Source organism: Acomys minous (genome assembly GCF_964271855.1).
Source record: "Acomys minous genome assembly, chromosome: 9".
NCBI lineage: Eukaryota > Metazoa > Chordata > Mammalia > Rodentia > Muridae > Acomys > Acomys minous.
In genome coordinates this window covers 12,455,835-12,483,541 of record NC_140490.1, presented here as the reverse complement: position 1 = coordinate 12,483,541, position 27,707 = coordinate 12,455,835, and the positions used below count along the sequence as shown (strand labels likewise).

At 39.6% G+C, this 27,707-nt stretch overlaps 1 long non-coding RNA gene and 1 pseudogene across 4 annotated transcripts in view; one reads left to right on the top strand and one right to left on the bottom strand.

Annotated features, from left to right (window-relative positions):
• The window catches only part of LOC311605965, a 307,310-nt gene that overhangs the window by 128,075 nt on the left and 151,528 nt on the right, over positions 1-27,707 (top strand). The window contains exons 2-3 of one of the 3 annotated variants that reach the window (XR_014782128.1): positions 8,108-8,210; positions 9,391-9,453. The exons of 1 other annotated variant lie outside the window; for it this stretch is intronic. This is a non-coding gene — a long non-coding RNA (uncharacterized lncRNA). The remainder of the gene's footprint in view (positions 1-8,107; positions 8,211-9,390; positions 9,454-27,707) is intronic. One more of the 3 variants, XR_014782127.1, reaches the window with a different exon arrangement.
• On the bottom strand, positions 10,674-11,102 carry LOC311605004 (large ribosomal subunit protein uL24-like; annotated as a pseudogene). Its single transcript has one exon. The product of its transcript is annotated as a large ribosomal subunit protein uL24-like (transcript).

Below are 27,707 nucleotides of genomic sequence, written 5' to 3'. Positions count from 1 at the left end.
GCTTTGAGGTTCTGAGTTTGGGCTGCTGCTCCAGATCCTGGCCCCTGTGGTTGAAGTCACATTTACTGTTTAACAGGTCTGCTGAAATCCTGACTATGAAGAGTGGATCTGCTCCAAATAAAGTAGGTCTGAAAAAGTTCAAAGCCTACAAGCAGAACAATGAGCTACCATGATACCCAAAGCAGCACTTCTGTCTTTATTTTCACGGAAACATGTTTCAGGTAGATTGTAATAAATATTTCTGCAAAATAGCATGTATAAGATATCTACCAGGTGCACATGGGTAAGTCGTGCCAGGAAAGTGTCTAAAGAGAGCTTTGAATGTTAAGAATAAATACTTCTGGATGATCACATACTGCAACATTTAAACTTTCATTTTTAGATTTTCCAATACATTTCTATTTTGAAACATTTACATGAATTACTTAAGTCATTTTACTATGTAAATAAAGAATGTGTGTTATTCTTCAATTTACACACATATAAAGATATATTTATATTCTGTGTGCCAAATATATTTGTGCTGTACTTTGTAAATATTTAGTTTTATGTCTTGAATGCTCTTTTATATTTTCAGTGGTCTTCTGTATCTTTCATGTTTACAAGCTTTGTTTAAAATTCATAGTTCTTGGAGCTGACAGATGGCACAGTGGCTTAGGGCTCTTGTTATTGCTGGGGATACAGATTTGATTCCTAGACCCACAGGACAGCCCACAACTGTCCATAATTTCAAGTCCAGGTGAATCAATGTCCTCCTATCTCCTCACACATCAGATACACATGTGGTGCATAGAAATGCAGGCCTATAAAACATTGACACATAAACATTACAAAATTTTCAGTTCTCCTAAGGTTCTATTTTGCTTTGAAGTGGTCACTTTTGATGTCTTATATCCCTGTTTTAGTCTTGAATGGTGTTTGTTGTCTATGGCATCTTTAAGTAGTTCGTGACATCACCAAGTAGTTTATGATGTCACCAAGTAACAACTGGTCTATAGAGTCTTTTTGTTTGTTTGTGTGTGTGTGTGTGTGTATCTAATTAAAATCAACTGCTCTGCTAAGAACTTTTGATATTTCAGTTTTTGTGTTAATTTCTACGTTTTCAGTGTACAGCTACAATTTCTGAAAGCACTTACCTTTTCTCTTTCAATGCATATAAATAATTTATTTACTTTTTATTCAGCCTAGTTGTGGTCATGAACAAACTCTAAATGTGATTATCTATAATCAACACAGTGGTTTTTCTCTTGTCATTAATCACAGTAAAAATTCTTATTTATTTTTACCGTAGAATACAGTGCTAATTTATGGTTTGAGAGATATAATGTTTTTACCAGGATAAAAATAATTTATAATTTTTTATTATAATCTTGTTTAAATATGTAAAATATAAGCATTAATATTATTAAAATAGTAACAGCTACTAAGGTGTTTATAAAACCTTTTCATCAAACAAAATAAATTAATAGGTAGGGAGTGGATTTTGCATTTTTGTTTTTTAAGGTTATTGTTAAATATGCAAAACATAAAAATTTATGTTTTTAACAACTTTAAGTATCCAGTTCTGTGGCACTAAGTAGATTCACATTGCTCTGCAGTAAGTCCATTTTTATAACAAATAGAACCCATTTTCCAGTTATTATTTTAAATGCTCCATGTGCTCTTTGAAAGAAAATATTTCAATGCCTTTATATCCACTTGGTGTAGGTATTCTATGTCTCTTCTAATGGGGAGACTATTTTGTGCTGCTTCTTTGAGGCTTTTATTGAAGCATTTTGCTTTATGGAAAGAATTCACATTATTTTCATTCTTGGATAGGCTCAATAGACTAGGAATGATATAAACATTAAATTATCGAATAGAGTTTTCTTCAGACCATCTAGAGTGTGCTCATAACATATTTTGTAGATAATTCTTTTATTCTGTGTACTACATTGACATTGCTGCCTCTTCATTTAGAAAATTAATGATAGTAGTTCATATTTATTAAGCATTTCTTATACCATGGTTCACATTTATGTACTGATATCTTAATTTTTATACTCATGTAAATATTCATAGTTTATACTATGTTGCCATTCCCCTTTTCTAATATTGTCCATATGTATTCCATGAACATGTGAGTAAAAATTGTTCTTGAAGAATTTTGTTGTATGCTAATTAAAGGGGTTTTGTATTATAAATATTCCAATCAATTTGCAGTCTCTCATTGGCAAAGCTCTTCAGCAATTCCACCCTCTAGTTCTCAGCCCCAGTCCCTCTGGACACCAGCCTTCCTTCATTTCCTTCAGCTCCGGTGTTCTACCTTCCCCAAGGCCTAGGGTGTTTGCTCAAGCTGGCTGCTAGGTGGGCCCTGTGGATTCTTGAGATTTAGTGGTAATAAGGAAGTGTTAAAATGGGAGGCACGTTTTATGGGACAGAAAGACATAGATTTCTTGCAGTATTAGCAGCATGTCTAAGGGGGAAGCTACCATTCCATTGGATCCGCTTGAAGCAACAATATTGGTTGTATCAATATTCTAGCTCCATTGTCATCAGAAAAGCACAAGGAATTTCTATAACTGCTGGCTAGAGACTCAGGCAGCGGTATCACAGATTTAATCCAGTGACATTTTGGATGCATATAAAAGAGTTCAAAATCTTTACTTCATAGACCCTCTTTCAAAGCTCTGATTTCTTATTTGTATTATGCTTCATAGTTACACCAATAGTTATTTAGAGAATGACTTAAATTCAACCAGTTCTTCTTTGATGTTGTGACATCAAATATGTGAAAAAAGCATAAGAAAAATTTATCATAACTATAACAGTTTATACATTTTTGGATATTGAAAAAAAATATATATACTTACATATATATATAACTTGGCATTGGACAAACAGCCATATAGGATGATGATTCTTGGGAGAAGGGAAACAAACAGGCAGCCAATATGAGTTGTTTTGGAGCAGCATTGTCCCTGAGCTGAAAATTCAGACTAGAGTTCCAGGTTGCTGTAGAACTTAGAAAACAAGGAAAGCTGGACAGAAAGATGTGGTGAGTGCCATGAGCTGTTTTATGTACATTTTTACAGTGTAGTTACTTGGATGGGGACTAGCAAAGCATAGATCCTTGGGTGTGAGTTGAACTGCTCAACTCTAGTGAAAGGCAACGAGAGCTCCGCACGAGTCTCACACTGTGAGTCAAAAGCCAGATAATGACATCAAAGAGCAGGATAAGAGGCTCTGAAGCTGCTGACAGCCTGAATGCAAAGAGTCCTCAAGTACCTCAGACTTTCAGACAAGAACTAGAAGTAGTGTGTGTCAGGAGAAAGGACAACACATTTCAGGATCAAGGAGAAAATATTTACCATTAGCAAAGCATAAGATCATGACTATTTTGAAGACAGATCGACAAATATAATAAAATGACAAGAACCACAGGACAATGTAGGACATCAAAAATCTGATAAAAGTTTCCTTCAAAGTCAGAGCTCTGGAGTCCAGCTCCATTGAGGTTTGGGTTCCAAAGAGGAGGTGTAGAGTCTGAGAGAAGGACACTGACAGGCTCTGCGGGTACATCAGGATAGCTGGTTGTTTATTTTTAAAATGGCTACACCTTTTATACTCTCTATTTGCATAGTAGCTCAACCAGAATTAATATTGTATGCAGACTTAATGATTCCAAGAGATGTGTGATCTGTTCAAAAATTGTTTTTAACCTATTTTAGCCCAACATGCAGAATGAAAGAGGTAATCATTCTTATTACAGTATTTTTTTTGAAGCAAGCAGTAAGTTCAGCTAGTATCTAAGTCCCTAAGGCTTTCTAAAGTTCAGCAACCCTACTAGTGCCCCTTTACATTTCATCCTGCAGGCTTTCCTCGGCCTCTATGGTCAGCCTTTGTGGTCAGGGGTTGCCAGGCATTGTGTACCGAGAAACCAACCTACAAAAGAAAATTTTATTCTTCAAGGGGCATGATTCAGCATTTGTGCCATGTAGCATAATAAGCATTGATCAGCTTCCTAATTGTGCTCCCATGTGCCTTAATCTTCTAATACGGGCCTGTTCTTTTCATACTCTCCCCAAAGCGGAGCCCTAGTATCTTATTTTTCTTTCCTTATGCCACACCATTCTAATTCCTTCACTGTATGCTCCTGTATATGGCAGAGGGAGTGTCAAGTCAGTCTAACTTCTTAACAGAATCTGTTCCTCCTGGCGTACCAGATCTTTCCATTCATTCTGTAAGTCACATACCCAGGGAATCAATTGTGGGCACTATACTTATTAACTGAACTCTTGCCTTCTACTGCCAGGGCTTCAATCTCTGGGTCTGGGCCCATTTTTTCTCTTGATTGTGTGTTTTCATCCTTGGGACCAGGGGTAAGTGCCTAAGAGTTCCTGGGACATCTTTTAGTTAATAAGTCTTTAACTTGCAAATGGGGGTTGGGGACACAAAAGGGTATTCATGTGTGGAAGTAGGCTGAGTTATCGCCCTGTATGGTTCCATGGTGGTAGAGACTTTTTCTAAAGAGTTACTTTGTTTAGAGAGACTGCCACTGTATGCATCCACACAGCATCTCCCAAAAGAAAACTGTAAAAAAAACTTCTATAACACATAGTGCAAATCATCAAAGGATAAAGGAGAATTGTGGTTCACAGTGTCAATGTGATGGAAATTTGTCAAGCAGCGGTGATCACCATGCGTTCCACGCCATCAGAAAAATGGAGTGGGACAAAACACAATGGAAGAAATTAAGACAGGAAAGTCCCCAGATTCAGTTATATATGTAGTCTGACAGATTCAAAGAGCTCATTAAGTTTCATATAGGAAAAACTCGAGGAGAATCAAACTACATTCAATATAAAATTGCTTGAAGTCAAATATAAAGGGAAAAAATCCTGAAAACTATATGAAAAACTCACAGTGTTTTCTTTACAAGGGGCCAACAACACAAAAAGTAGATCATCTTTCATCGGAGAGAGTGGAGCCATAAAAACACAAAACAGCATGTTTACTGATCAATGAAAATTCAATGCGTAATTTTTCCTCACTTAAAATTTGAAGAGATAATGTTTTAAGATAAAAAGTATAGAGAAGTCATTGCTAGAGAGCCAAATTATAATAATATTAACAAAATTCTTTGAATCTATAAGAAGTTATATAGATCAAAGAAATAATGAATGAAAAATATAATGTGCTTTATTTCAATTTATTTTAAAGCCATGTGATTCTTTAAAATAAAAATGCATGTTATATAGTATACAAAACACATATGTATTATGTAATATTTGTAAGTGTGTTATAGATAATGATAATATTAAAACCTTAAGTATATGCAACAACATGGGAAGATTGGTTTTGGTTTTTTTGCAATGATATAGCACTACTATCAGATGTTTTAGGGTATGTATATTACTCTAAAATAATAATTGAATAATGAAAATATGTGACAAAACTATAAGAGAAATTTTATTTAAAATTACTGTAAAAGAGCCAAAAGAAAATTTAAAATATCAGAGACATAATTAATAATAAAGTATATTTAAATGAAATCATAGTACAATAAGTATAAATGGGCTAAACATTAAAATAAAACTTCAGAGACTGTCAGATTGCATTGAAAAAACTGTCTCTGGTTATATTATTTACAGAAAACATAAAAGTTGACTGATAAATTGGTAGTAAAATAATGGAATAAAATATATTAGACAAGGGATAATTACACAAAACTGAAGCAACTCCAACTTTATGCTAAATATACATAAGACAAGGATTATTATCAGAGCTATATCAAGACCAAGTAGTGATAAAGATTCAGCAATGATAAATGCAAACAGTAACAGCTTTTAAGAACACAAGCAAATTCTGATGAGGAGAGATAGATAAATCAACAATTATGTTTGGAATATTGAATCTGTTTAATCTATAATTGATTGAACAAGTAGAGAAAAAAAAGATATAGGAAATATAAGTCAGGAACCTGAGGAGGAGGGTCCAGAAAACATGGTCTGTCTAGGATAACAAACAATTATGTCCTGAAGTTGGCCATGTCAGAAGTTGTTGAAAAGGTGGATAGCAATGGGACTGAAGACTGACTTAGAATGATAAACCCAGAGAAATGTTCTATTAATATTATATAGAAAAGAACTGATTCATATAAATTTAAGAAAAAAATGGAGGGCAATCCTGCAGAACAGTGAGTTTAGGTCACTCTTCAGAAAGAACTGAAAGGGAAGCAGAACAGAAGGGCAGTTGTTTGTAGGGGGAACTAGATTTGTGGGAAGGATCCTTGTTGAGTTTTTTTAAAAGTTCTTTTTTGCTAACAAAAAAGAATCTAGTAGATTTGGGAATGTGTAAACATGTCTGCTGATGGGTTTTGTTTTCATCATGATGTGTGGTCAAAGCCATTAGCTGATGAGAGAAGACAGATGTTGGAATTTGAAAAAGATTTGGAAATGTGGATTTCTTATTTAATTGATAACTGGTTTTCATAAATTTACTGTGACTTTGAGGAGAACCTTCAGTTTAGTTTTGATTTAAGATTAGGCCCTTTGCAGATTACATAAGATGATACTCATTTAATGGCTCAGGGTTTAGAATGTCAAAGAAGGCACTGAAATAATCTGCAACAGATTTATTGTTAGATGATTTTTTCACAGCAGTGTGTATATTTGGTAGAAAGTTGGAGGAAATCATCCATATGGGAGGGATTTTTATTCTTTCTTCAGTCTTTTGAAAAGAAGACTGATGAGTTCACCCAAGGTACGCACGGTAGAGTTACAAACAAAGGGTAGAGGATATATCTAGGTAGGTAGAATGCTTGCCTAGCATGTGTAAAGCAATGATATCAATTCTCAGCATAGTACAAATTGTTTGTGGTGATATACTGTTGTAACACAGCACTCAGGAGGTGGGGAAGGAAGACCAGAATTTCAAGACCATCTTGGTTATTTGTGAGTTAGAAGCCACTCTGGCTTATATTAGATTCCACTTCAAAACAAAGAAACAAAACAAGCAATCAAAGAAATAGAGTCAAACACACACACACACACACACACACACACACACACACACACACACAGTGATTATGAAAACAACACATCAAATTAAAGTATTTTTGTGCACTCTAACAGTTTCTTAGTGATCTAGACTCATACTGTCATGACCTTCTACTTTCACACTATTATTTGGCATGCCTTTTAAAAAAATATATGTCAGCTAACTTGGGTTAATGCTTAATGCATTCTTGATTCATGGTTCTATTGTCTTCCCCTGGTCCACATTCTGAGCAAAGCCTTTTCTTTCATTTAGGCTCAGGTTACCACTTCAAAACATCCTTCCTGATCCTTGTCTATCTCAAGCCCTCTTTGTCTTCCACCCTTTTCCCCTTCTCCTGTTTCCCAAGAGCATCTTACAAAACAGCCCCAAAGGAGAAAATAATATGTTGCTGACACTGTGCATTATTGCCTCCCACATGAATCCATAAACTGCCACCACTCACCAGAGAGAAGGTCAAGGAGACAAGCCCTTCCTATGCATTTTACTAAAAGCAAATAGCATGTACAAACAACTCCCAGGAAAAATTTCTCTGAATGACACAGCATTAAAACATGAGTAAATATGGGTTTGATAAGTCACACTACTGGTCATTCACAACTTTACCTGCGTTACTTTGCTTAGCCCCACACTGCTCTGTGACATTAAACAATACACCACTTCTGTCCTTATTTTATTGCAAAGCATGTAGAAGGTTATTTAACTGCTGCTACTTCCCTTTACTGTACAGTAAGTAAATGGGAGAAGGCTGGAATCGATATTGCTGTACTGCTCTTTACACTATGTAAATCTTACTTCGTCGACTCCTTAAGTCTTCTTTCTCATGCCTATGTTTTTTTTTTTTCTCTGCTTGCAGACAAATGTGAAAGGAAAACATTGCATTCCTACCATGGTACATTCTTTCACAAGTTGAAATAGAACTTGAATGAAATCTGCGTCCTACTAAAAATCTGTCAGGAAAAAGAATACTGAAAAGCAAGTCCCATGTTTGAATGTAGAAATTTTACTTACACTGGTGTAGAAATAATTAATTTCACTAGATCTTCTTACTCAAACTTTTTTTTTTCAGATGAATCTATTGCCAGGCAACTGTAAGATTTGGATCCCAACATAAACAACCTCTGCTTTTGGAGTAACCTTCACTAGTGCCTTCTTGGCAGAGCTGGTGGAAGGTGAGAGATTTTTAGTACTTGCTTTACGTGCTCAGATCTTAGCAATTAAAATGCCTCTGGTTAGATAATTGAGATGTTCACTCCTGGATGGGAGTGTTCAAAGGGCTTGGTGTTAAGTCATGTTTATTCCTTACGAATGGGCTCTGATCCTTTAGTCTGCCTAGGATCACCCCATAATGCACTTCTTTCAAGAAGGATTTGACTCACAACTATTATATCACCCTCTTCAGTTTTGGACCAAAGTGAGAAGACAAAAGGAAACACTTTAGTATGCCTTTGATTTTTGTCTTCTTCCTAATTAAAGCAGAGGAAAACAGAGTCTAGCCCTGCCAACACTTTACCACCGTGTTCACATTTCTTACGTAAGATATAAAAGCTCCATTTGTAACTTGAGCACTAAGGTTTTCCTTCTTCATTTTTATCCACTTCATGAATAAAAATATGCCCGATCCTCTGTGAAGGGTGGAAAGCAGGCTTGACCGGTGTGTAGAGTGGGATGGAGTTTAGCCAGCATTGATGCTGCTGAGGACCACATTCATTTCACCTTGGCCTTGGCATTCTCTACCATTTGTCACTGCTCAGATATCAGGCTTCTGTTTGAGGACAGTTTCTGGATAAGATCCAGCCATTTCACCTCTTGGCATAGCACCGATTACACAGACACAAGTAGAGTTTGTTTGGGGCCATTTTCTGTGGGGCTGACTATTTTGAGGTAATCTTAGTACTTTCACAAAGCTGAAGAAATGACCTCTCTTTTGGAAGCCCTTAACCACCGAGCTCATCTATCCAGTGGAGTTCATCTATCCAGTGGTCATTTCTTATTTGCTTTCCTTGTGTCGTATTTTCTTCAGACCTTTTCCTTAGGTTTTATGCCGCCAGCTTGGTGTAATTACTTGGTTTAAATTCACACTGAGAAAGCCCATGGCATCAAAGCCTGTATTCTTCTCCTCTTCAGTCCTTTATAAACAACTCTACACACCCATCAAGTCTATGCCTTGCTTGGTGAAGCCTTAAGCATATTCCTGGGTTTAAAGCTTCTTCATATCCCAGGATGCTGATATTTTGGTGAGAGCCATTATAGTCCTTACTGTGTTGTAATAGCTGGCACGTATAGGTTGAAGACTGCTGTCCAGAATTGCTTTATGAATTGCTAAGCATTCCTTAAAATTCAATGTTGCAGTCACAAGAAAGAAAATAAAATTGGTACATTCTAGAAATTGAAAGAATTCTGGAAACCAGACAGGTAAGAATGGGGATTCCCTGGCTGTAGTGGGTGGGAGGAGATAGCAGATCTCAGCGGGGGTGTGTGTGTGTGTGAGCTTTAATTCACAGAAGGAAGTGAGGCATGCAGTTGCATAGGGCAGGGTTGAAAATGAGAGGCTGTGGGGACTGACTTTCACAAGAACTCTGGTGCCCTTTATTTGGCCAACTCCCCTTGATGGGGAGGAAGGATAGCAGACTTCCAAGAAGAAACTTGATACCCTAGCATCATATTCAAGGGGAGGGGGTCGCCATCAGTCACAGTCATAGGGAAGGGGAATGGGGTGAAAGCAGGAGGGAGGGAAGAATGGGAGGATGCACGGGATGGGATAGCAATTGAGATGTAATATGAATGATTTTATTTTTCAATAAAAAACATAAAATAAAAAAGAAAGAAAATGAGACGCTGTACAGAGCAGTAAAGGAAATATAGGAAATGAGGGTTGACATAGTGCATCCTCTGACAAAGAGTCAGGAAGACAGCGGGGAGATTATCTTACACCCTGGGGTCTGTGATTCTGCCCTTGGTTCTTACTCCAGGGTTTATTTTATTACTGGATGCAGGGATTCTAAGCCAACAGGACGTGAAGGAAATCATGAGTATCTACCTACTGGTTTATTTGAAAGATTGGCTAAAACTAAAACCAGAGTTCGAGAAAACTATAATCTGACAAATAGAGGCATAAAGGAATAAATTCTCTGAGAAAGGTGACTCTGTTATTAAAAATTCACTTTCTGTAAATGATGATGAGTAATAGATTTATATTGTCTATAGAAGCTGCCACACCATTGAGGAATTGGCACTGTGTATGCAAAGATTTTTCAGAAAATCAGAAGAGAAGATACCCAGTTAATTTTGTCTGGCTATTATAATCTTGATTGTAAAGCCATGTAAAAGCAGCATAAAAAAGAAGACAATGGATGCTAATTGTGATTGGAGAGAGTAACATAACATATGAACACAACCTGATCCTAGAAATGTTTGAATATATTAGGAGAGAAAGGGGAGATGGAGAGGGGGAGAATGCTAAGACATACAGGCACACCAGCATATTTCTGCTTTGTACGTTTCTCTCAAGAATGTAGAGATTGTTTCAATTGAAAAACTGTAACTGAAAAAAATTTTAAATAAATGTGTTATCAACCTAAAACATTTTTAAAAGACTTAAACAGTCTTTAATGAGAGTTGATACGGAGAGGCCTCTACTGCATCTTCTCGATTGTTCCTTCTTTGTATTTGCCCTTCTCCTTTCCTACTTGTCCGGACTTAGCTTTCCTTTCCAGGATCTTCTTCCGGTCTTTGTCCAGCTTTAGCCTGGTGATAAGCACCTTGCTGGGGTGGATGCCCACGTAGACCCTTGTGCCATTAAGCTTTTTCTCGCTGCACTCGTTCAATGTAGATGATATATTTTTCCTGTACACCTGGACCACTTTACCAATCTGCTGGCCTTTGTAGTGTCCTCGGACAAACTGAACTTCATAGTCCTTTCGAATGGGCATGGGCCGAATGTTATCCTTCTGTCTCAGCTCTTTGGAAAGAGGGGAAGACACGATCTTCCTCTGAATGTGAGAAGGTGCATTGACATGCCGTTTGCGGTTCTTACTTTGGTCAGAATTCATGAAGGAATTCATTTTGGTTGCTGTGGTCCAGTGATGGCCGCAAATGGAAAGAGGTCTGCATGCGACTCCTAAAACATTTTTTGTTGAGTGAAGAGAGAGAGGGAGGGGAGAGGGGAGGGTAGAGGAGAGAAGATAGAGGGGAGGAAGGGAGGGAGGGGAGAAAAGGAGGGGAGGGAAGGGAGGGAGGACAAATTATGCATTTGGCCATTTCTCTCCTTCCACCAGAGATCACACTCAGATTTGCAAACTTCATGGTAAGTCTCTTTATTTGCTGAGCCATTTTTCCAAGCCCTGAAAGTCTTTTACAACAGAAATTGAAGCAAAACTAAAAATGCCATTTTCTAAATGCCTGCGGTTTTCATCATGCTTAATGGTGAAATAGTTGGACTGTATTTGAAATCAGCAGTCAATCAAGAATAATATTGATTAGGAGTCCTACTTGCCATTTTACTGGAAATTTGAAAATAATACACTAATAACTATTTGAATCACATAAAATTCACACTAATCATTTATTTTCAACCAACAGCATAACAAAAATATAACACAAAGATTTAAAATAAAAAACTAAAATTAATATTTCTTTAAAAGTATTCTTGTTTGCATAGAGTAGGTAAAAGCCATTACAAGTAAGTTATTCCACCACGATTTTAAACACTCGTACTCCAAATAAATTGCAAGCCCATACAAAATAAACAGATGATACTAGAATATTTAGAAAAATACAAATATGGAGACAAAACTGTGGGGTTAGAGTTAAAGTAATAAAAAAAATCAAAAGATTTAAAAGAAAATTCCAATGATAGTAAAAATCCATACTATGAAGATACTTCAGAATTATAAACAGTGAGATTCTAATCAAAATTTCAATAATGTTTTATAGAATCCAGTGTGTTGATTTTAAAATTCTTTTCTTCATTGTTTCAGAAGTTCACACATGCATATAATGAATTTTGATTAAATAAAATATCCTTTCTTTTATCTCCATTTTCTTCCCCCTTCCCCTCTCATGGCATATGCTACTTCTTCCCAACTTCATTTTAGAAATCCCTTAAGCTCCTTTAGTGTGATGGGTGCAGAACAATCTCCTGGAACATAGCAGCCTCTTTGATCATGTCTTCTCCAGCAGCCAGCAATGGTTCCTCAGACAATGATGGAACTTTCTAGGCAACTGGCCCATCAATTCTGGGATTTTGATTGGCTTGATCTTAGGCTATCACAGCTGCTTGGAGTTTATGTGAACAATACCTAAGTGTCATGTTAGGTAAAGTTTTCTACTGCAGTCAACACTGCCTTTCTGGCTCTTACAATTGTTCTTTTCCCCTTGTCAGTGACAGTCCTTGAGCTTTGATGATAGGGGTGTGATAAAGCTGTTCTATTTAAAGTTGAACGCTCTGAAGTGTCCTATTCTTTGCACACTGGCTGATTGTGGGTCCCTGTTGGAATTGCCCTTTACTGTAAAAAAAAGAAGCTTCACTGATAAAGTTTGAGAGATGCATTAATGTATGAGTATAAACATAAGACCTTAGGGTGGTTATTTATTAACCTTTTTTTTTTTTTTGAGACTAGTCTGTCTTCATAACCTGGCTGTCCTAGAACTCACTTTATAGATCAGGATGGCTTTGAATTCACAGAGATACAGCTGTCTCTGCCTCCTGAGTGCTGATGTTAAAGGCATGTGCACCATGCCTGCCTAACAGTTTACTACTATGTCCATTTATCAGAATAATATTATTAAGTTCTTCCCTATAGCCTATGACCCAGCCATCCTAATTAGCAGTACCAAGTATGAGTTCCATTTTGTAGAGTGTGCTTTAACTATACTTTAAATAAAGTAGTTGGCTTCTACCATAATATTTTTGCCACTATTGCACTAGTGGAAATATCTTGCCAGGTCAGTTGTTACTATAGCTGGTAGGGTTCACAGTTGAATAAGACTGTTAATTACTGCTTCCAACATAAACAGAACCTTCTAGAACCACAAAAACTAGCCATCAGCAATGAAGCTTCTAGATTATTACCAGAATAATTTCTTTATGTCCTGTAATTCAACTATGGGGTCTCTTCAGCAATAGGGCATTCTACTTTTTAGATTCATTTTAAAAATACATATGAGTGGTTTGCCTGCATGTGTGTATACCTCAGGCATGCCTGGGACCTGCAAAGGTCATATGAGGATGCTGTACTTTCTGGAGCTGGAGCTATAGACATTTGTGAGCCACCATGAGGGTGTTGAGAATTGAACATGGGTCTCCTGAAAGAAGTAAAGGGCACAAATGCTCTTAAACACTGAGTCATCTTTCCATCCTTAAGTGATGGGGTTTTACAATGAGGTTCTGGAGTATTAGAAAGAGCAATGACAGTAGCCTGTAATGTCTCGGTGGCAAAGTGGTCCATGGGATTTCACTGCCCAGCAACTCAAAAAGAGGTAACTAACACCTGGCACTAGAATTTTCATTTACTAACCCATGTGTCTGGGGAAGACATTGGATTTCTGTTATAGAATAAGTACATTTAAGTTCTCTTGTACACACACACACACACACACACACACACACACACACACACACTTCTAAAATCATAGTCTCTATGGAGACCTCTATTCTCTATGGAGAGGTTGCTCAAGATGGGACTGGAGAGATGGCTCAGTGGTTAAGAATGCCCACTGTCTTTATAGAGGTCCTAAGTTTGATTTCTGACACTTTTCATGTCAGGCAGTTTACAACCATCTTTAATTCCAACTTAAGGAGATCTGATGTCCTTTTATGGCCTCTATGGGCACTTTTACTCACATACACATGTCTTTACCAAATACATAATTAAAAACCTAAAAATGGCACTAAATGGAAAGTAGGTGACTCATCAATTAATCTTTCTGAGACACCAGGCTAATCATGTATGATCTGTAGAAGAAGGAAAAGCTAAGCTGTGAAACAATTTTCATAATTGTTTATAAAGAAGGTCAAGTGAAGTAACTGAAGTATGAAAGGGAAAACAAGACTTTAGAACACAATGTACAGAAATGCTGTTGTGGGATGGGCATGGTGGGACACGTCTTTAATCTCAGTGTTTGGCAGCCAGAGGTAGGGGCATCTTTATAAGTTCGAGGTCAGCTTGGTCTATGTAATACGTTCCATGACAGCCAGGGCTTCACACAGATAGGCTGGATATTGAGTAAGGCTATACTTTTAGAACATGAAATACACCTCCTCTAAATTTAAAATATGTATGTCTACCTCTCTCTCTCTCTCCCTCTCTCTCTTTCTCTCTCTCTCTCTCTCTCTCTCTCTCTCTCTCTCTATATATATATATATATATATATATATATATATATATATTTAATGCCATTCAATACACACACACACACATATATTTTAAGTCAAGAGAAATCATGTAAGGATTTTTTATACAGAGTATGTTTTTGAACCTGGGAAACAAAAATCAGTAGAAGAAAAATAGCTCAAAATATACAAACTAACACTTTACAGAGAAAGAAATCAAAACAACAAGAATGATGAAAAGTAAAAACATCCTCAAACAGTGGATGCTTAACCTCAAAGAAAATCAAGAAAATAAATATTTAAAAAAAATGCAATGTTATTTCCTACCTATAGAAGTAAAAATCGACTGTTAACATGTTTGATTAACATTCATAGTAGAAGAATTTTACACTGCTAGTGGGAATGCAGAACAGTACAAGCAATTTAGAACACAATTTTCTAATTCCCAAGGAAGCTGAAACTACATGTATCTTAGGAACCAGCAGCGTTACTTCTTTCCCAGGAATCTCTGGTGGGAACTAACATGTACAGTGCATGTCCATTTTAGTGCTGTGATTATCAAGGAGGAAAATGGATAGCTAGCTAGATGATGGGTTATCTGTTGAATGGCATTCTAGCACCACACATCACCTATGTTTACTAGCAATGATGAAGAAGAACTGGTTAAAGGTTTTAAATTAGAGTCTCTAAACAATAGAGAATCCAAGGCACCTAAAGTGGCAATCATGATATGTCCAAGTGCTGTGTGTGTGTGTGTGTGTGTGTGTGTGTGTGTGTGTGTGTGTGGTGTTTTCTGTGGCAAGAGGTTCTCCTGTCTTAGAATTTCAAAGAAAAAGATGGGCAGACAAAGATTAATTGATTTTAATGAAGAGAAGCTTGGAATTTAAGAGTTGACTTGACCAATCCTATATAATGTCACATTTCATATTTGCTGCTCATATCTATGGCTTTTGTTTTGGTAGGAGAAAGACAGTGAGAGATGGTGAGAAATGTCTGTTAACTGAGGTAACGTCTAAGAAGCATTGTGTGAATTATAAAGTGCTACATGTATACCAGGAGAATTTGATCTTTTAATGCAAATAACCAGCCAGAATTTCCCACTCGGAGAGAATAGGTTGTTGGCAAGCTTCCCCTCAGCTCTTGCCCCACAGACCCTGTGGAAAAGTGCCTTAACCCAACAGGTTGGACAAGATTAACAATGTTGCTGGCTCTGTCAGAAGCCTAGAAAATAAGCACTGCTTTCTCCACTACATTATTAATTGCCTGGGTAAAAGAACAGGGCCAACCCAGGTCCCCAATTTCACCAGTGAGCCTGGAGGCTTTGCGCGAGAGGCAAATGGCATGGGTTTCAATTTCAGGAGCTTGAAGCTGGCTCCCTGCTTACCACTGCTAACAGAAGGCAAGTGTCCCAAATCAGATTAATTAACATGGTCCTGGAAGAGCTTGAGGGTGGCTAATGATTTTATTTCTTACATGAAAAAGAAAAACAAAACAATCTAAAGAAACCAGGCAGTTTCTGAAGTGAAAGAGCAAGAGAAGAATCTGGCTTCATTTTTCCTCCTGTGCCGTGGATGCAGGTGCATTCTGGGAGACATTCAAAGGGCCAGTTTCCAACTCACCTGCACTTTGTATATTTGTAGGAAGAAATATGGTGTTTTTTTAAATCTTGATTGACTTCTCTTCTGCCCCTCCCCCCACCGCCCCAACTCAGTAGTAGGGTAAAATGACTCATTCCTGGCTAGTAGTCCCAGGGAGCAGTGGCAGGAACATGGTTTAAAACAGAAACAGTTAGTTCTCTTGAAAGTGATCATCAACATCTAAGGGCTCTGTTTGTATCTTCTGGAGAACCTGGAAGGTGTGATGCTGATAGGCTGGCTGCTGGTACAGCCTGCTGGATTTGAGTAGAAAAACAAATGCAGATGTTATTGCTGTTAGTGCTGGTCTGTGCACAGAACTAAGTAAACTGACAGTCTCTCTGTGTTTTCTTTCTTTCTTTCTTTCTTTCTTTTTTTTTTAAACTACCCCTTCTTAAAAACTTAGAGCACTGCTTGTCAGTCTTTGCCACTGACAGCTATTATGAAGACAAATAGATCAGAGCTCTGGAATAGGGTTGCCTTTCTCATGTATCCCTTCCCAGAAATGGTAATAGCTACCGACTTTGGGACCCCCCAAAATTGCATCTTCAGGTAGTGGTTCATGAAGTCTAGATAGCATTGAGTGAAAGGGAGGAGCTACAAGAGGCCACCTCTGAGCCTTGTTGTCACAGGCTGTAGACGCCTGTTGTAAGGGTGATGCATGTACGTTGAGATGTTTTTAGCTGGAAGTGTAGGTTTTCTGAAATTCTTAGTATGAGAAAAGAAGATGAAGTCATAGGCAATCATGGCTGTGATCTTTCCTGTGGCTTTCACTTTGTTTGAAAATAAAATAAAGAGAAATAATGAATGGCAAAGAGTCTGGTCATTCTGGTATCTAGAATGTTTTCAATATTTAAATATTAAATGATGGGTGCACTACTACATCATCTCTCTGGGACCCTTAACGCTGTATATTTTACAGTATATATTATACAGATTAGAGAGCTGAAGAAAAGTCATGTTCCCAAAGTTATCCAGCGTGGAAGTATAATGAAGGCAGCATTAGAAGCTGTATTGAATTTTTCATACTCCCGTATCTGGGCATAATCAGACCCTTGCCAGTGGCCTTATATCTTTTTATCAATGGTCCATCAAACAATGCCCTGACCATCTTCCAAGCAGACTGTTTATATTGTGGCCTCATGAGATGTGATCATCTAGGAGAAGAAAAGGTGGGCACTGAGGGTAAGTTTGAGAAGCCTGGCGAGGTGAAACAACATACTGGCTAACTACAGATTTGTCTCTCTAGTTCTCTGCTATAGCTTCAAAACCCAGAGGACAGAGCCATGCAGGAAGGGCATGAAGATGCGAACAGCTAGGAAGCCAAGGGAATGCCGAGCCGAACGGTGAGGCAGAACTAAGGGAGGAGGTAGAGGAGGTTCCTTGAAGAAGGAAGTGGGGCCGAGGGGGATAAGCAAAGGGAGGAAGTAACAGTCACCATGATTATAACTGAAAAAAAAAAAGTCCAGAGGAAGGAAAGAGAAGCAGAGTCTGCGGTCCTTGAAACTCATGCTTTGTAGTGACAGGGTGCATCCTCCCTGATGGCAGTGCCATCCTCCTTTCCTGGTAAACATGAAGGCATCAGTCACTTCTGCTAGTGTTTGTAAGTCTTCAATAGCAGAAACTCATGGTTCAGAGATTGAGTGTGGTTCAGAGAGATTAGCTAGTGGAAGCTGATGCCTGGTGAAGTCCATGTTCTGTCTCAGGAGGAGAGAGGTGCCTGGTAGATTCTTTCCAACCTGACGTCTATGCTCACCCCGACATGTGCAGAGTGTGTGGGCTCCACATTGATGGGGCTGCCTAGAAATAGCAGTGATTGATTTGTTCACATCTTAGAACACGTGGGCTGCCACACTTGGAACTTGGTGAACTTGCTATATGGCCAGCCTGAGTATGAGCCCATTTGTTAGGGCACTTCTTTGCTGCTGGATGTGCCTTAGCTCTGATCCCTGGCTGAGAACATCATAGAAACTTGTGTTTTCCTGGGATCCAGAATCCTCCTGCTAGAAAACACCTATGGTTGCCCATCTTCCCATGAATGCTCTCTTCCATCCAAAGCCTATGCCCACGGATGCATACTTGCTGAGCCAGTTTCTTTCCTGTGGGTGGATATTGGGGTACCGAAACCACTCATTTCTTTAGGTTAGCTTTACCTATGAATGAAAACAACCAAACCAAAATGAAAAAACAGTTTTCCATCTTCTGTTAGTTCTGTGAGGATGGAAACTACTGGCCCAACCTCCATAGAGAGCTCCACAAGATATTCTAGTGGCTCAGACTGGCAGGTTTTGCCTTTCTCACTGAATATGCAATAGTTGCACCAGCCCTGGCTTCTGCTGAATGAGAGTCTTCCATTCTTCCCTTGACTGCTTTCTTTTTGAGTTGCCACTTCTAATCCTATCAAGATCCACACCCCCTCCCCCATATCTTGCAGGCATTTGTATGTTAATGAAAAAAGTTCTATAATTGAAGATCGTTTTACTTTCTCTGTTTTGTTTTAACAGATGATTGCTTATCTTGTCTGGGCTTGTACAGAGAAAAGCATCAGCAAGGCTCTTGTTGAAAAAAAAAAAGTCTCATCATTTTGCTGGTGCCTCCCTGCAAGAAGTAATTAGCCCAGCTGCTGGTGCTGTTCAAATGACAGCAGAGGCAGCAGAAACATCCTATCCACTCACTATAGTTTTCTCTCTGTGCCCTTTGAGCAGGCCTCCATGAGACTGCTATGATTTATAGCTGTTGAAACAGACTTTAGGACTTTAAGAATGTCATGCAACACTCCTCCCATCTAGTGTAGGGAAGGATCACCCCCAAGATGTCACCAGATGGAGTCAGCTGTTCTTTGAGGTTTCCTTGGCCATTCAGTCCCCACTATCACCATTTCTGCTTCCGTAGCTACTCTAGATATTCTTGAATGAGTTTTTCCCTCTTCAGTAGTCATGTAGAGACTATTAATTTGGTGTTCTGTGTTTCCTGCCCGGGATAAATCATCCCAGACTCAAGGAAAGGAGAGAATGACAACTTCCAGCAATACTTCCTAGTGATCTCTAATGGAAAATGTACTTTAAAAAAGATGTTCCGGGAATTCACTGGACTTCCATTATGAAATCCTCCTGCCGCCATCACCCAAATTAATGTCATGTTATGCCTTGGGTTCCTGGAGATGAACACATGTGGTATTTTCAGTGTCTGTTGATCCAAATAAACAGTACCCACAGACTTGGCATACCTTTGAGAGAGGAGCTGGCCTCTCATTCTTATCCTTAATAAGAACCCTGAACACAGTGTCTGGCAAGAATTTGTGCTCATTAAGTCATTTTTAATATGTCTATGAGCTCTGAAAACAATGAAAGCACGTCTTTTTGTTGGTCTTGATTTGACCCTTACCTTTCTTGAGTGCAATCTTGGAACATTTACTTACTTTCTTTGTTTTTTAATTAATTAATTTATCCATTTTACATCCCAGTCATAGCCCCCTCCCTCCTGTCCTCCCATTCTTACCTGCCTTTCTCCCACCTCTCTCCTCTATTTCTTGGAAAAGGGGAAAACCCTTATCCACCCACCCCAGCATCAAGTGGCATCAGATATGAGTTAATCCTCTTCCCTTGTGTCCTAGCAAGGCAGTCTCGCCAGGGAGAATTGATCAAAAAGTAATCAACAGAGTCCATGTCAGAGACAGCCCCCTCTCCCCTTACTATGGACCCACATGAAGCCTGAGCTGCCCATCAGCTACATTCATGTAAAGGACCTAGGTCCAGTCCATGCAGGGTCCTTGGTTGGTGTTTCATCATAGGAGAAGTAACCCTAACTAGGATAGTAAGTGTTTGTTTATATCCCTCAAAACAAAATACTTTGTTCTCTTCACCTGCAGCCTAAGATTTTAGTACAAAGAATAATAAGTTAATAGATATTAGTTGATTACAAACTAGTGGGAATAGTTACCTGCCACTTCACAACAAAGAGTGTGAATAGAAGGCCTCAACTTAAGATGTTTGAGATGGGACTTAAGATGTTTCTTTACCCATCTGTGGTGACTTTGACCATAGGGATCAGCTGTTTCACATATAAAATTAATATTTATAAAATACTTCACAAGGTTGAAGATGGTGACGTGACATCACAGAAGGAACCGCTGATGAGAACTGGCTAGTAATTTATAAATGTTCAAATAAAACCTTTGGAAAGGTGAACTATAGGTAGGTGTAGAAATAACATTTGGATTATTTTAAGATATCATGATATGTTTGACTTATGTTAACTCAAAGTATAGCAGTGATGTGAACCATGATAACAAACGGAAGCCATCCCATGATTATTTCCTCCTTCTTGCCTGTCCTCCTCCTCCTCTTCTCACCACCATTGTCATTTTTGCCATCATCCCCACATTAATCACTATTTTCAAGGCAGGAAGCAAGGTGGCAGACAGACAGACATGATGTTGCAGAGGTAGCTGAAAGTTCTACATCTTAATCTCCAGGCAGCTGGAGGAGAGAGACTTTGGTCTTGGAATGGGCTTCTTGAATCCTCAAGGCCCATCTGCCCATCTCTAGAGAAACATTTCCTTCAACAAAGCTAGCTATTCTATGAGCCTATGGGGCCACTCTCATTCAAGCTACACCAGCGATTGTCAGTTCTTGTTATTTTTGTTGTTGTTATTTTGTGTGCATGCATGTCCCCCCTTTGATTTTGCTGGTTTGGATCGTTTATTCCTTGTGTTTTCTTTGATTTAGTTAACCTCTTTAGGTGTTCTATGAGGATCTACTTAGTTAGACCCTGGGAATTGGGGAAGAGAGTGTGGATGGCTACAGAGCTGGGGATGAGACTCTGGGATTGGACTTGGAGGGACAGAGGGAGAGGTGAAGATCTGCAGGTAGCCTGTTGTTCCCCTGTTCAGTGTAGCCTGTGGGTTCCCAGGGAGTGGGGGCTGGGACAAAGTAAAGAGTTGTTGGGCTGGAGAGATGGCTCAGAGGTTAAGAGCACTAGCTGTTCTTCCAAAGGTCTTGAGTTCAATTCCCAGCAACCACATGGTGGTTCATAACCATCTATAATGAGATCTGGTGCCCTCTGAATACTGTATAAATAATGAATAAATAAATATTTTTTAAAAAAGAGTTTTTGTTGGTAAGGATTAGAAGGGAAGATCTGTGTGAGCCACTGGAGATGGGGACCTAGGGGGAAGCGAGTCCTTAGCACGTTTGCTGCAGATGTAGGGATGGGACTGGGCCATTAGATTTGGAGGGCCTGAGGGAGAGGTGACAATCTGGAGTTAGTCTATATGTTTCCTTGGTTAGAGTCTATAAGTAACTTTAAAAGTCCCACAGTCTTTACAAATTCAAACACATTAAAATTCAGTCTATTTAGAAATACAAACTCTCTTCTAAAAACTAGAATCTCTTTAAATAGCCAGTCTCTCGACTGTGGGCTCCTGTAAAGTAAAAAATAAATCATATACTTTCTTACTTTGAGAGGGAAGAACCAGGGCACAGTCGTAATCAAATCAAAGAAAAACCAAACTCCAACTGTATAAGTGACTCAATGTCTAACATCTGGGATCCACTCTTGATCTTCAGGGGTCCTCTAAAAGGCTTGGGTCACTTCTCTGAAACACACACAGCTTGTCTTCTAGGCTCTGGGTGGCTCCACTCCACCACTGTTGCTATTCTTGGTGGCCATCCCATGGTACTGGCATTTCCAAAATACTGAGGTCTTCTGCTGTAACTAGGCTGCACTTTTGCCAATAGTCTCTCTTGGCCTCTCTTCATGTTGCCAAACCTCAACTTCTCTGCATGATCCCTTTAATCCTGGGCCTTCAACTACCACTGAGGCTGTACCTTCACCAATGGACTGTCTTGGCCTCTGGCAGTGCCAAGCCTCAGCTGATCCCCATGAACCCTTCACCCTTTCAAAATTAGTACCATCTGGGTGACTCTTACACTACCAACTTTGGCTGTCATAGCAAGGTACAGTCTTAGGCACCTCTGCAACACACCATCTGTGCTAACTCTCAGGAAACAACTCTCAGATTTCCCCTCAGTGATGCTGGTCTCTTAATCACCATTTATTTTTCAGTTCCAGCTAACTTCATCAATTGTCCCAGGAACCCAGTAACTTACTTTAATGGTGCTGGTCTCTTTCTTGTTAATCAGGATGGACTCTGAAGCCCTAGATGACATAACACCACAGATTCTTCACACAAAAATGTCCCAGTAGTCTTTACTTCCCTCTGACTTCACAAGCCAGAGCATCTGCCCTGCTCTTAACATTTTGGCATTCCAGCTTCCTATCGCACATCTTAGTGAGCTCTCAACACACAATGGCTTTTCTATGCTGAAGTTCTAAAGTCCTTTCACAATCCTCTCCAAGACATGTCAGGTCTTGTCATACCAAGACCCCATTATTTTGGTACCAACTTCTGTTTCAGGGTTACTATTGCTGTGATGAAATATCATAACTAAGGCAACTTGTTGAGAAAGGGTTTATTCAGCTTACACTTCCACATCAAAGTTCAAAGGAAGTCAGGACAGGAATGCAAACAGGGCAGGAACCTGGAGCCAGGAGCTGATACAGATGCCATGAAGGAATGTTGTTCACTGGCTTGCTCCCCTTGGCGTGCTCAGATTGCTTTCTTATAGAACCCTGGGCCACTAGCCCAGGGATGTCACCATCCACAATGAGCTAAGCACTCTTCCGTCAATCACGAATTAAGAAATGCCCGACAGCTGGATTTTTTCTAACATTTTATTAGTTCTTTGTGAATTTCACATCACACACTTCAATCCCACTCATCTCCCTCTTCCCTTGTACCTTCCCCTCCGGGGGGTGGGGTGGGGGAGAGAGAGAGAGAGAGAGAGAGAGAGAGAGAGAGAGAGAGAGAGAGAGAGAGAGAGAGAGAGAGAGAGAGAGAGAGAACTCATTGTAGAAACTATAGTATGTTACATAGCATACCCTTTTGTCTGCATTTCTTTGCTTACAAATGTTTATTCCAATGACTTTTTTTTTTTGGTCTGGTACTAGGCCTCTGGCTTTTGCTACTCCACTAATACTGGATCCTCACTGGGACTCCTCTCAGATATCCTGTTGTTGCCCTGCATCATGGAGATACCAGGCCTCCATTTTCCTTGGATTTCTCTTCTACACAGCTGTGTTTGTAACCTTGGATTTCACTGTTGCCCTTGATCCGGGCTTATTGTGACTGCTCTTTCTACCCCATGGGGCTCTTTCCACCCCAATCACCCCTCTTATCATCAGAGAGTAGGTGGGGAGTTTACCTGCTTCAGGTGCTGAAGCCACATAAGTTCTGACTTTGGAGGCAGGGACCGCACCAATCCGTGTCATGGTGGCTTCCGCTCATTTGTCATGTCTTGTAAACTAGATGGTCACAGCATGGCCTTAAGTCACTTCTCCACCCCATGACTGTGTGTTTCACATGATAGCAGATTCCAGGAGTGTACTTCAGTCCAAGGAACTATTCTTAGCTCATCTAGAGTTTTGCTCTAGGTGGAATTTCAGGCTCATTTCCCTTTTTGACTCTTGGTGACTTTGGGACCCTGCTATTAAGTTGCAAAGGCTGTGGAAATTACTTTCTGTATATACCGAGGGACCGCGTCACAAAGATGTGAGCACTAGGTGGTACAAAGGTCAAGTCTCAGCAGGACTGGACAAAGAGGGAACACTAAGTTTGGATTTCAGGTCAATTCCTAACCAGGTTGGTCAAAATAATTTGCATCCTTTAACATTTACTTACTAAATGAGGGTATCAACGTCTGCATTTCATAAGGGACCCTACAGGAGAGTGGGTGGTAGATGAAACGTGCCTGGATCATAGAAAATGCTGCCCTAAAAACCCCACCCCAAATTCTTCTTCCTTCTTAACCATACAGCAATGTTTTCATGTGTATAGATAGAAACATCAAATAATGGATGATGTCATAGATTAATGGTGTCCATTATAACCCAGGGAGAGAAATGACAGAGACTCTGCTTATATCCAGAGCACTCAGTTCTACTGACACAGAAAGTTAGCAGCATCCAAGTTCATGTGTCCATCTCTATTTGGGCAAGAATCCTGGCAGCTCTTTCTGGGATGATAACCGGGTCTTACAGTGGTACATGAGAAGCAGCAAGTAGAGATTCTGGCATACAGGAGATGCCCAATGAGTTATCATTACTTTTGCTTTTATTTAGAGCTGGCAGGACACGGGGCCAGCTAGACCTACAGGCATAACTAAGCTGGAAGCCACAGCCTGCAGTATGCCTCTGCGTGCCTGTCCCGTGGATCGCTGGGAAGAAGATGACAAGATGAGTGTGACATGCAGTTGTGGTGGGAGGCTAGTTCCAGCAGAGGTCTCTCTGACACAGGCATCCTCCACCACACATGCAGGCTTTCAGATTGCCCTGTGTGTTCAGGGAGCATCAAGGCCAGCTGTGACATTTGGGCACATTTTCTGCCTAAGGGATGTTTGCAGAAGCCGTGCTAGGCTTTTAGTACAATGACTCCTGGAGTTTCAGTTATATTAAAGAACAATGAATAAAGAAAGGAAAAGACAGCCTTTTTTTTTTCCTTCAGGAAATAAAGGAAATTTGTTCCTCCAAACAGAGCAGATGACTATAAAAGATCCCTTTTAGATAGAAGAATCTATACTTAATCTGGCATAGAGTTCAAGAATGGGGTAAACATTCAAATGGATGGAATTACAATAAACTTCACAGCCCTTTATCTATATTAATAGTCTTTTTTTTTTGCCTTTTTATGTCACTGGAAAATTCATACTACACATGCCGTTTTTTGCTCTTTAAAAATAATTAAGTAAAGTTGGACTCAAGTACTCTCTTTAAAAGAGGGGATTCTTCTTTTGGTATTTTTTTTTTTAAAGAGAGAATGTGTGTTAGTGTTTGGAAAGGCTGAAGAGTGTTCCAAGATCAAGTTTAATCTTAAATAGTTCCTGCTACATAGACAGATGAGTGGTTGTTGTGCTGAATTTGGGGTACTCACCGGTCAGGCCACTGTGGGAGGTCACTGGGGAAAAGACTGAAACTGTGAAGAGAAATGTGGAGATTTTGATTCAGAGCCAACAGGAATCTGTACTTGCTTGTTACAGGGGTGTGATGGATGTGGGCCTGTGTACTTCGCTTCTAACAAAGCAACTTGCCTGGTCTTGTCACCACCAACCAATCACTGAATCTTGGCGAGTCTGCTGCCATAGGCTCAGAACTGTGCAAGGCTGGGAAAGATATAAAGGAGAATGAGGCAGACTTCCTCTACTTAATGTGCTGCCATTTTATTAGCTTCTTGAAGTAATTAGTAAATGGGTTGGCATGTGGTTAAAAACCCACGGAGGAGATCTAAGCTTAAGCTAAATTAGCTCTAAGAATCATCCATGCACTAGGGAGCTGGGGATGACCTGAAAAAGTCTGAAACGCCCCAGAGCAAAGCTGAGCAAGGGTTAGATTTTGGAGACGGTTGAATTTGTAGGTGGAAATTAAGGACGGAAGTTTTTTACAGGTAGAGGTGGACTGTGTGAAAGAGGCAGGAAGCAGCTGGATGTGGATGAACAATTCCTGAAGCAACTCAGGTAGAGCTACCTAAGTGTAGGCTGGAGAATTTGGTTTACACCAGAGGTGAATAAAATGAAGCTCCAAATGCCAGAATAAAGAACAAGACACAAAGTCTAGCAATTATGTTTTCAGGAAGCATGATGTCACAGTGCTCTCTAGACTTGTTCTGTTCTGTTCCCAGCGCATTTAAGAAAATCCTCACCAATACACAAGGAACTTAAGCTTCTGAGTCGTTCTCTCACTGTCTTTAATCTGTATCAGGGGATCATCTCTGACTCCAAATGATACCAGGCAATGTGGGCAGGGCCAAGGGCGGATAGCGTGGACTGAAGTGGAAATGGTGGAATTGGGGATGCTGGCAGCAGGCTAGGAGTATGATTTAGATCTTTACCAGGAAGTTGAGACTGACTACACAAAAGATTAATTTCTTCAGGGAATACTGTTCAAGGAAAAGGGGAGGCTTAATACCATTTGGGGACAGAGAATAAAGTGAAGAGAGGGACCAGTGATAACTTCTAGAAAATGTTTCTAGCCTTGCTACCTGTGATCACTGACAGGGTCCTAAAAGATAGAGACTGTGAAGGGAAGCCAGTTTAGAACTGAAAATGTAGACTGTGACTGTGAAGGGAAGCCAGTTTAGAACTGAAAATGTAGACTGTGACTGTGAAGGGAAGCCAGTTTAGAACTGAAAATGTAGACTGTTTTTTGTTTTTTGTTTTTTCTTGTTTGTTTGTTTTTTAAGAACAAGTCCCAGATGTTTGATTTTACCAATGAAGACTCAGGAGCCAGATGCCAGGGTGAAAGCCTCCTAGTTCCGAGAGGCAGAGAAAGCACCCAGCTGACCTTCCTACTCAGCTCCTGCCCAGAAGGGAAAAGCCCCTTCTTCTCCATGATACCTTAAGTTCCTTCCTCCTCAGTGTCCCTCCTATCTATTTACTCCCTGTCAGCTAGTGGCTTGCTTTGCCTCTTGACCTAGGGTTAACTTTATTTAATCCTGTTTACAGAAGGCTCTTGGATTAAAGCTGTGTGCTAGGGCTGAGCCACAATACAATTACTTGTTTATAGTAAACAGAAAGCTCTAGCATCAAAGAGTGGGAGCTTTACCACATTTAGAACCAGGTTTTTTTCCTTTTTTTAAAAAAATTAATTTATTCTTGTTATATCTCAATGGTTATCCCATCCCTTGTATCCTCCCATTCTTCCCTCCCTCCCATTTTCCCCTTATTCCCCTCCCCTATGATTGTTCCTGAGGGGGACTTTCTCCCCGTGTATATGCTCATAGGGTATCAAGTCTCTTCTTGGTAACCTGCTGTCCTTCCTCTGTTTTTATGGCTCACAATCTCAGGATTCACAATGAGATCAAATATCCTGCAACAGTAGAACACTTCGAAAGATGATGAGCAAAGTTTGAATCCCGGTGACATTTAATCAACGGTCACTACCCCTGTGCATTTCAAAAGATGAACATGTGTCTCTAGGTGATAGTGTTCTACTTCTTGAGACATGGCAGGGGACAAGTCAAGGGCATGGCCTTGAAGTAAAGGCTGTACAGGAAGAATGTTCCCACTGCCACAAAAATCTGAAGGAGAGACTCCCTCCCTTTAAGAAGCATTACTATTTTTTTTTTGTCATTACTTCCATGTATCCTGAATATTGATCACCAGGAGACTAGTTTCAGGAGCCATATGAAGATATAGCTTGGCAAGTACTTTGCTGTCTCCAGAAGAGGATTCTAGCAGTCTCTGAAGTTTGAATACTAGTTAGTCTACCTTTCTCCGTCTTACAAACAGCAAAAAGAAGCTTTGGGGGGGGGGAACCTTGGACCAATGTTGCTCATTCACTGAGGGCAAATAAGACTCTAGCTGGATCAAGCACACTAGACTTACTGCTAGAACTTATTCCTCCTCCTGTGAAAACAATGGGAACAATTGTTCAAGAGTTTATTTCCAAGCACAACGCAGGCCTGGGATCTAGTCATGACATGACCGTCTCCTAGGTCTGACCTCTGGGTGAGGTGCATTTATATCTCTGATACTTTGTTTCTTCACCTATAAAATACAAACAATTTGATTACCAATTCCCTTTTGTACATGTATGGCTTACCTGAGGGAATAAACCAGTACGCTGAGTAGGTTGGGCCACAGCAATAC